This window comes from Dermacentor andersoni, unplaced genomic scaffold, assembly GCF_023375885.2.
Source record: "Dermacentor andersoni unplaced genomic scaffold, qqDerAnde1_hic_scaffold ctg00000044.1, whole genome shotgun sequence".
NCBI classification, from domain to species: domain Eukaryota; kingdom Metazoa; phylum Arthropoda; class Arachnida; order Ixodida; family Ixodidae; genus Dermacentor; species Dermacentor andersoni.
Genome location: NW_027314758.1, coordinates 991,677 through 1,000,977, shown reverse-complemented (window position 1 = coordinate 1,000,977; position 9,301 = coordinate 991,677). Strand labels below are relative to the sequence as shown.

Sequence of the window (9,301 nt, the reverse complement as noted above, 5' to 3'; positions counted from 1 at the left end):
TAGCTGGACTTGTTAACAGCCCGATACACGAATGCGAGAGGTTGTCCTTATTGATGTAAGTCGCACGGTTTCGTAACGCACAAGAGCACTGACACGTAAGCAGAAAACGAGCATAAAGCTAGCGCACATAATAACTGTTTATTCATTCACGCAACTCTTGTAACGCATGGATACATTTGAGAGATAGTGCGAAAAATCTCGCATACAGTCATGCAGCTAAAGAAGTATGTAATGGCACAGGGGTAAGCACGAAACCACACATGAAATTGTGTCTCTCACACGACACATGCCATAAAGACATGGCTTGTAATTTAAGACTATAACATTGTCGATATAAAAACCAGATTGGCTTCAGTTTGATGACAGGGAACCAGCAATGGGTGGCTTGTCACGTTGTTGTGTTCACTAAACTCACACTCGCTTGCGAAGAGAAGCCGTGATTGGTCTGCACTAGGATCACAGTGTACGTAATCACTGATCCAGCCATCTGCAGAAAAAAGAAAGAACAACAGACGTCGCAATGCCATGCATATACTTTAAACTTTCTTGTAATAAGCTCGTGAAAACAGAACAAAGGAGTATAGAACAACAGAAGGCTGAGCAAGTTGGTAGCGATTCACGGTCTGAAAAGGCAGGTGTGAAATGAGCGATCTCTAAAACATGGAGGCCATGACACGTTTCCGACTTTGCAATTATTTCGGGTTACTGCAGTTAGAAAAAGCAATGCCTTCGAGATACGCCACTCTTACTTAAGGGGAGCCGTCGCTGAGGCGTGCGTCTGGACACCACCTATTGAAAGGACACAACAAGAAGTGTTGTCCCTCTCTTTCTTCCTACGTCCGGCTGTTGCACGCGTGCCTTTTCGTACCATTACCATTGGCCTCCGAATTCGTACTGGCGCACCTTTGCTAAGGTGCACCGATGCGATCTCGAAGGCCACACATGAACTCAGAAGTGACGTTACTTCGTATACTGCCTCATAGGTTTGGTGTGTGGCACTGGACTGTGTGCACCGGCCACTAAGCACACGCCTTCATGAAGTCGCAATGGGAGGAGTAGGAGGAAATAAAGAGAGAAGGCAGGGATATTAACCAGAAATGCGCCTGGTTGGCTGCCCTACTCTGGGGGATTGGAAAGAGGGAACAGAAAGATAAAATAAAGAGAGGGAGGGGAGGGGGAGGAAAGCCGCGGTGAGCTTGCGCACGCACGCGGAGGGCCTGGGCGAGTCAAAGACGTTCACATAGGCCAGCCGCCTTCAAGAAAGACAAAAGTGCCTTCATAGCTTTGTGGGCCGAGGAGCGATGGGGACAGTCTTCAAGCAGTACCTGCACAGACAACGGCCGATCGTCCAGCCGTGGCAATGCTATAGATAATGTTTGTCTTTCCGACTGAAATCGATGACAATTGCACAATAAATATTCCATCTACTCTTCCACTCTGCAGACGTCGCATGCAGCACTGTCGGTCATTCCCATCAAAGAGTGTACGCCTTCATGAAAGTCACTCCCAACCACAGCCGGTATAGAAGCTATGTCTCACGTCGGTGAAGCGCGGGTGGAGGTCGGAGATTTAGCGAAGGGGTCAGTTCGTGCAACCTAATGCGCCTTATATTTGGGGCATTTCAATCTGCTAATGGGAGCTTGCGTGCCAGGCGACGAAGCTGCCTTGCAGCGTCTGTCCTGGAAAGAGGAGTGGGAACGCTGTGTTGTTCTTGATGTGACTCTCGGGCAGCTTTGTCTGCTTGGTCATTTCCACTGATCCCGCACTGGCCAGGTAGCCAGTGGAAAATAATTTCGTGGCCTTTCTGTTGAAGTTTGACGATTTGTATGCTAGCTGTTCGTGAGCTCCACATCTGAGAATTGATTGCATGCTGTGTAAAGCCGGTCTCGAGTCGGAAAACAAGGCCCATGTTCCAGGACTCTCTGTGTCAATAAATTGAAGCGCACTGCGCAAAGCCGTGAGTGCTGCAACCGTGGACGTCGTGATAAGTGACGTCTGGAATCACAGTGTTACTCCTCTTGTCAGTATAAATACAGCACTCCCAGAACTGGTCGATGTGGTCGATTCATCAGTATAGGTGTGTACGTGGCTACCGTATTTCTCATACAACAACAGTAACCTCAATTGTTTTAGTGCAAGCAGTGGTAGATCTGACTCTTTCTGAAGTCCTAAAATTGTGAGATGTACTTCAGGACGGCACAAACACAATGGAGGAGACACCGGCCTGGCCGCAGGTGTGTACCTCGGTGTAAGCGAGGCACGATATGCGCTGACAGTTGAAATGACGTGCGGGGTCGTTAATTCCAAGGTCAGAGCGGGGAGCTGGTGGGAAGGGGTCTGGGCAATGTGCCTGACATATGCACGAATGTCTCGACGGCGATGTGCGTCGTGATTGAATAATCTTGAGCAATGGCAATAGTTTCAGCCGTTGACGCACCGCGTGGTAATACAAGGCATATCCTCAGAGCTTGGGCTTGAAGGCTCTCAACTGTACGCAAATTGGTTTCGTACGTGTTAGATATTACATGTAGGCTGTACCGGAGGAACCCAACAAACAACTCCCTCAACAACTGGAACATGGATTGTGTGGACACTTCCCTGTTATTTCCTGCAAGAAACCTGAAAAGATTAGATATAGCAATCAGTCGCTTTTTCACGTGGTTCACGTGAGGAGGCCAGGACAAGTCCCTGTCAATCACAACAACCAAGAACCTGTGATTTCTACTGGACGATATCATTTTTCCTTTGATTGATGTGGCTTACCCAGCCATTAGATTCCGAGTAAACGCCACCACTGCGCACTTTTCCCACATCACCTCCAAACCTTGTTTACGAAGGTAGCATGGTGTAGATGAGGCCTGCTTCTGAAGCTGAGCACGAAGCTGAAGCGGTGTCACTCCTGACGTCTAGTACAGATGTAGTCGGCGTAGATAGAGAGTCGCAAGGCCCTTGACAGGTTCTCGAGTATTCCAATAAGGGCTAGATTAAAAAACGTTGGACTTAATAATCCGCCCAGAGGGACTCCGTGACTACTGTAATACTAGAGTGTCGGGCCATCCCCAGTGAGCACGTATAATGATCGCATCTGTAGGTAGCTACGAACCCAGATATATATCTTGCTACCCCGTCTTATTGCTTCTAACGCTTTAAGGATAGCTTCATGGGTAACGTTATCGTAAGCCCTTTTAACGTTTAAAAACAAGGCAGCAGAGAAGCATTTACCGGCCTAGAATTCAACGTACGTTACCGAGTCGACAACTTTGTCTATAGATGAACGGCCACGCCTGAATCCTGTCAGCGTGTCTGGATAAACTTCAGAGTGCTCTAGGTACCACTCCAGGTGCGTTAGAACCATTCGTTCTATTACTTTTCCTGCACAACTAGCAAGCGTGGTCGGGCGGTATGACGCAATGTCCAAAGGCGACTTGCCAGCTTTGAGAAGCGGAATTATGCGACTTGTCTTCCATTCCTGGGGAACCGTGACAGTTTGCCACGAGTCGTTGCACAGGAGCAAGAGTGCCTTTTGAGCTCGTTCACGAAGATTACACAGAGCGCGGTATGTAATGACATCTGGTCCTGGCGCTGAGGAACGCCTGCATAAAGCAAGCGCAGCCTCTAGTTCGTCCAGAGGAAAAGGACCCTCCATACAAGGATCACGTGAGAATGGTAAGTGGTCGGGAGCCTGCGTTCCAGTGGAGCTTGCTTCACCGGCAATCCTCCTACAGAAGGATTCTGCGACTTCAATCTATTTGCATTGTAGGTAAAGAGCCAGGGAATTAAATGGGTGGCGCTGTCCAGGGGTTGCACGGAGGCTATGAACAGTTCTCTATATAAGAGACGAAGGCTTTAGAGGATCCAGAGACTTGCAGAAATACATCCATCGTTGTGAAGCCCCAGCTTCTTCAGACGACGCTGTATTTTCTTCTGTGCGTCTGGCCGCTCTCAAATCATGAATTGACTTTGTGCGCCTATATCTTCGTTCCGCACGGCGGCGAATTGCCCGAAGTTTCTCAAACTCGATGTCGAATTTGGCGCGTGCGGAGCTTTATAAAATCGAACGTGTGGTAACCTGTAAGGCACCGTTTATTGCGTTCCCTAGGCTGGATTATTAGTCTCGACAGCAGTCTTCCACGATTTATTTAAATTTCGGCCAGTCGGTGCATTGTTCGGCTCTGGAGAACTTGGAGCTAGTCAGCGCCACAATCGTGAGATATGTTGCGATGTGGCCACTTGCCCGCGTTTCCAAATCCGAGAACCATTGAACTCTTCTGTTAAAGGACCGCGAAAGAAAGCTAAGGTCGAGGCAGCTACTATACGCTGCTCCTCGCCGATAGGTGGGGCTTCCATCATTTAACAAACAAAGTTCTCGTTGAGAGGCAATGGACACCGATCTTCTGCCCCTCGAGTTAAGCTTGTCACTTCCCCAGAGATAGTGGTGGGCACTGAAATCTCCAGTAATCACCCACGGTGATGGAGTCGTTGTCAAAATTTCCCGTAAGCGCTTGCACTTTAGACGACTTGACGGTGATGAGCAGGCTCCCAGAATTGTGGAAGTGACCTTGCTCTTCTTCACAGTCAAACACACGTACTGGTTTTCATTGTCAGGTGACATGGGGTGAACATACGTCAAGTCACGGCGTATAAAAACAATAATCTTGCTCCATTGCCAGTAGGGGGACATAATGCACTCATACCTGGACAGTCTGATGGAAGACGACAACTTTGGCTCACAAATGACAATAATGGGAAACTGATTCACGAATACAAACTGCCGAAAATCGGACATACGCGGCTTAAGTCCTCTGACATTCCATTGAAAGACAGATACATTCGGGACCTCCTCTCGAAACTATGGCATCTTGCGGGCCATTGCTTTTCACTAGAGTCGCAAGCACTGGACTCAGGGTGTCCAGCACCTGCAGCGCGCTCTGCGCCGAATGGGTTTTCATGTTGCTGAGTAGAACACGCATAGCATTCATCAGTGACCGCAACATTATTATAACCTGGCGTTCATCGGATGTCGCTGCGTCAGCGGTTTGTGAAGGTGTCGATGGCGGCGGTATCCTAGGTGTCTTCGTGGCAGGTTGTGCGCTTGGGAGTGCGGGCCACTCAGCACGATCATCGAGTCTTGCCACTTTCCTTGTTTGCGCGGTGTCTTTCATGGTGGAGCTCCGCGTTAATGTAGCAGCCGCTATAGCGGAAGACGGCGTGTTGCTTGTTGCGGCGTTTTGTTGCACTCTTCGTTGACGATACCGTCGCCGGCTAAGTGTAGCCGCAGACTCACTGTGTGTGGAATGATCACGAACCATGCGCTTTAGAACGGCGAATTCCTCCGTGCCCTGGGGTAGTCCTTCGACGGGGCTTCGTGAAAACCACGGCAATTAGGGAACTTCAGGGCAGTCGCGCGGCAGGCGTCTTTTGAATGGAATTCAGCGCACCGCGTGCAACCATTGTTCACACAGACGCTTATTACATGACCAATCTTGAAGCACTTGTGGCATTGCAGGGGCTTCGGTGTGTAAGTAGGGTCCCTAGAACATTCTAGGGACCCTAATGTAAGGTCAAACTGCATGGTGGGCATGACCAACTTGGGCGTAAGAGGGAAGGCTGTCTCCCTTAAACATAAGCCACATGCAGCGTGTGTTTCTGAGTCTGGTGAAATGCTTGATGACAAGGCCTATTGTTGTAGGCTTTATTAATGTTGGCAGGTCGTCGGCCGGAGCGGAAACGCCGACGCCATAAACAGTGCCGTTACCGCCAGTAGGGATCATTGGTCGCACTTTTACTTTGTCGATTTACGTAACATTCCGAAGACTTTGTAGTGCGCTACGATGTAAAGCATCTACAGCCAGGACATTCTTCCGTGAGTTTATTCTCATGTCTTTAATCTCATTTGGTGCGATGCCCGAGAGTAACAAAGAAAGATCCTGCCTGTTCAGGAACCGCAAATTGGTCATAGGCTCCACGGGCAAGAGAACAGTATGCGGCCAGCGCTGTGGCATATCCTTCACGGTTGAAACACTTGCTGGCGATGACGCCCACAGCAGTCTTCTTTTTGCCTTTCCGCTCATGACAACCTTGAAGTCGTAGTCCGACGAGTCGCAGCTGTCCGAGCACATCTCGGTGGCTTCGCTGTCTGTGTCGCTTGGCTCGCTCCCACGTTTCCTGGACGTAGGCCGACCGGATGGCTGCGCGCCAGGAAAGTGCTCGGAAGTTTCTTCTTCCATTGCCGCAACGAGGGAGCGGCAGCTCCCAGAATTGGCTAAGAAACAAAGCGAGAATGCAACGGCAACAGCGCCAGTGTTCAACTAGAGAATCACTTCGTCGTCATCCATATGTAGTCGCAAGTGTTTCCAATCAATCAATCAGCGCATTTCCTGGCCAAGTAAGTTCACTTCAAAGAAAAGAACAGCACTGGAATTGAATACGGTTTAGCAGTAAAATTTGTAACACTTTACAATAAATGCACACTAATCGGACTCAAGTGGATGTGAATAGTCAAGAACTCTTTTCTCCAACTGAGCCATACCGAAACAAGAAGTGTCCTGTCGATGTAGAAGAACTGCCCCCCGGTGAGACGCATGCCTCCAGGGTCGACGCTGTCATGCAGAAAATGGATCTGCGAGTGCATAGTTACAGCTTCGCATACATCACGGTGTGACGTAATTTGACTTAACCAAACTGCTCCATAAGCTAGGTAAATCCCTTGTGATTGGGCAAGAGTACGCTCTTTCTTGCTACGTGTCTCAGAGAAACGATTGTTTAGCTTGGCATCGCGAGTAAGAACACCACCTGTAAAAAAGTATTTTACAGGAACGGATATCTTAAGTACTTCAGGCTAAAGTTTCAATTTTTTTCTTTTATCACAGTATGTTGTTTGCGTTAGGGCTTATCAGGTTTCACACCTGAGCAGAACTATCTAGTATCTGTTAGGCTACACTCCAATGCATCCCTTCGCAGTCCCAACGAGCCAGCGCAAACTTGAACAAATAACAGTCAACCCGAATTCCTCAGAACACGAAGGTTACAAAGTAATTGAGCGCATTTCACCTGCTAGTGGTTGTCGTAGTTTTAAAATAAATGTTACCTTCCATATTCCACGCAAAATAATAAAACACAGATTTTTTTCCTGGCGAACTTATAAATTCAACCATATCAGAAAACCAATCTACGTGTTCTGTAATACAATCACGCTGCCTAGTTTGGCAACAAGAGAAAGAAATAAGGACACAATAAATATGATTAATAGTCTTTAGGATTAACTTACAACTACAGAAAAATGCTTAGGCCCAAAACCTTCTTAGTGCTCCAACTTTGGCCTTATATCTTTGGGTACAAAAGTACTACCACTTTCCTTAAAAAATTCTGCGCGTACAAGTGTTCAATTATTAGGGCTTTTGACATTGCATTAAATATGCTGGCTTCAAAAGTGGATGAAAGCAAGGAAGTTTGAACAAGCCGTAGTAAGTCACAACTATACCTCTACAAGCGGTAAATTCCGTCTCAATGAATTTAAAATCCGGTTGGTTCTTCTTACGATGTGCTGATTACATAAAATGCACGTAGTTGCTTTGGAAGTCTTAGGGGTTGTTTACGAAAATATTGCAAAATTGTAGTGCATTCGTCGTTATTCATTATTCTGTTTTCTTTATTCATCAATTACCCCGCAGTGCCCAAAGGCGTTACAGCAGGGGGGTTACAACATGGAATAAAATGCATCTTTATTCACACAATGCACTCACTTTTCAGTCAGCCCATTCTATTGTTTAATTGTTCGAACAAAAACTGAGTTGGCATACATGCTCGTCTTGGCAGGGTAGTCGGGGATTTTGCACCTATGATCAGTTCGTTTTGAAATGTAATAAGCTTTCCGTAGATCTTTTTCTATTTTCTTTATAGCGTCCTAAGCGTGCCCTTTCCAGAGACCCGAGTTCAATTCCAAGGCTCGTTTTGCAAATATTCTTTACCATAGCTTCAGATTCATCCCATGATTCTGAGGGTTTATCTTCAACACCGTAGAAAACAAGATTCTTCCGGCGACTTCTGTTCTCTAGGTCGTTTGTTTTCTTCTGCAATTTCTTATAATTAAATACTGAGGTAATTAAGTGATTGGTTAGCATGGTACTAAACACCGATGACGCCAAATTTCGAGAGAAAAAAACATTTATTCTCCATGGTGAGGCGACTTCCTCGTAAGGTGGATCCCTCAGTTCAGGGAGCGATGGCTCACGCCACTCCGCGTGCCCGCTGTATCAGCCGTCGCTGCTCTTGCGGCTCTAAGTTGGTCAGCGCAGTCTCCCAGGTGTAAGGTGAAGGTGAAAGAATAGGAGAGTAACCCGGAGGATGTGAGCATTCCTAGGTGCAGTGGTATACTGTGGTCTCTGCTGCATAGTAGGGACAGTACGATGGCTATTGTGGGGGTGGAAGAGGTGAAGATAAAAGAGTCAGGGGATGAATTAGTTTCTAGCTGCTGCCACGCGACATCATCTAATGTAGTGGGGGAAGTGTCTCTTGCTATCGCTACAATGTTGTTGATTTTCAGTGTAGTTCAGTGGCTCTGTCGTTGCGTAGTCTGGGTTGGACAGCTCTTCCAATGGCGGCCAGTTAATGAGCTCTCGGGTTACCGCATTAGCGCGTTCATTGCCATGTAGAGAGGCGTGTCCAGGTGTCCAGATGAAACGCAACAACTGCGTAACTATGTGGGTTGTAATGACATAAGAATGCAGTGTGCGTAGGGATTCACCCTTCCCTTATGGCAAAGTTCTGCGGGTGGTTTGTGAACCAGTGGCCAATGCGATAGGTTCATCCGGTGCCGGTATGGTTGAAGCGTGTATGATGACTATAGGGCGACAGAAACCTCTTCCGCCGTGCTACTGTTCACAGTGTTGAGCGTGACCGAAGCCCTCAGAGTGTCTGTGCCATCTAGTACGCCTAGGCACAGGACGATTCACAGAAACTTGCTAGCCTACTGCGAGTCAAAACGTATAGCTGCTCACATCCAGACTGTGCGTAGATCTTACCTGTCTCATGTACGTGTCCGACACGTGCACCAGGGTCGCTTCTTTAGACACTTGTTGAATGCTTCGAGCCTGCAACATTCTTAGCATTTACAACCAATCAAGGAAATCGAAAAGAAGCATTAAAAAATGACGGGGTTTTACGTGCCAAAAGCGCTTTCTGATTACGAGGCACGCCGTAGTGGGAGACTCCGGAAATTTCAACCACCTGGCGTTCTTTAACGTGCACCTAAATCTAAGTACACGGGTGTTCTCGCATTTCGCCCCCATTGAAATGCGGCCGC

General features: G+C 47.7%; 1 long non-coding RNA gene across 1 annotated transcript; it reads right to left on the bottom strand.

Annotated features, from left to right (window-relative positions):
* Positions 1 to 335: 335 nt before the first annotated feature.
* LOC140214431 (uncharacterized) lies at positions 336 to 9,091 on the bottom strand. Its single transcript, XR_011891365.1, has 3 exons — positions 9,021 to 9,091; positions 6,530 to 6,619; positions 336 to 487 (listed from the first exon to the last, which is right to left on the bottom strand). It is a non-coding gene; the product is annotated as an uncharacterized lncRNA (long non-coding RNA).
* Positions 9,092 to 9,301: the final 210 nt, after the last annotated feature.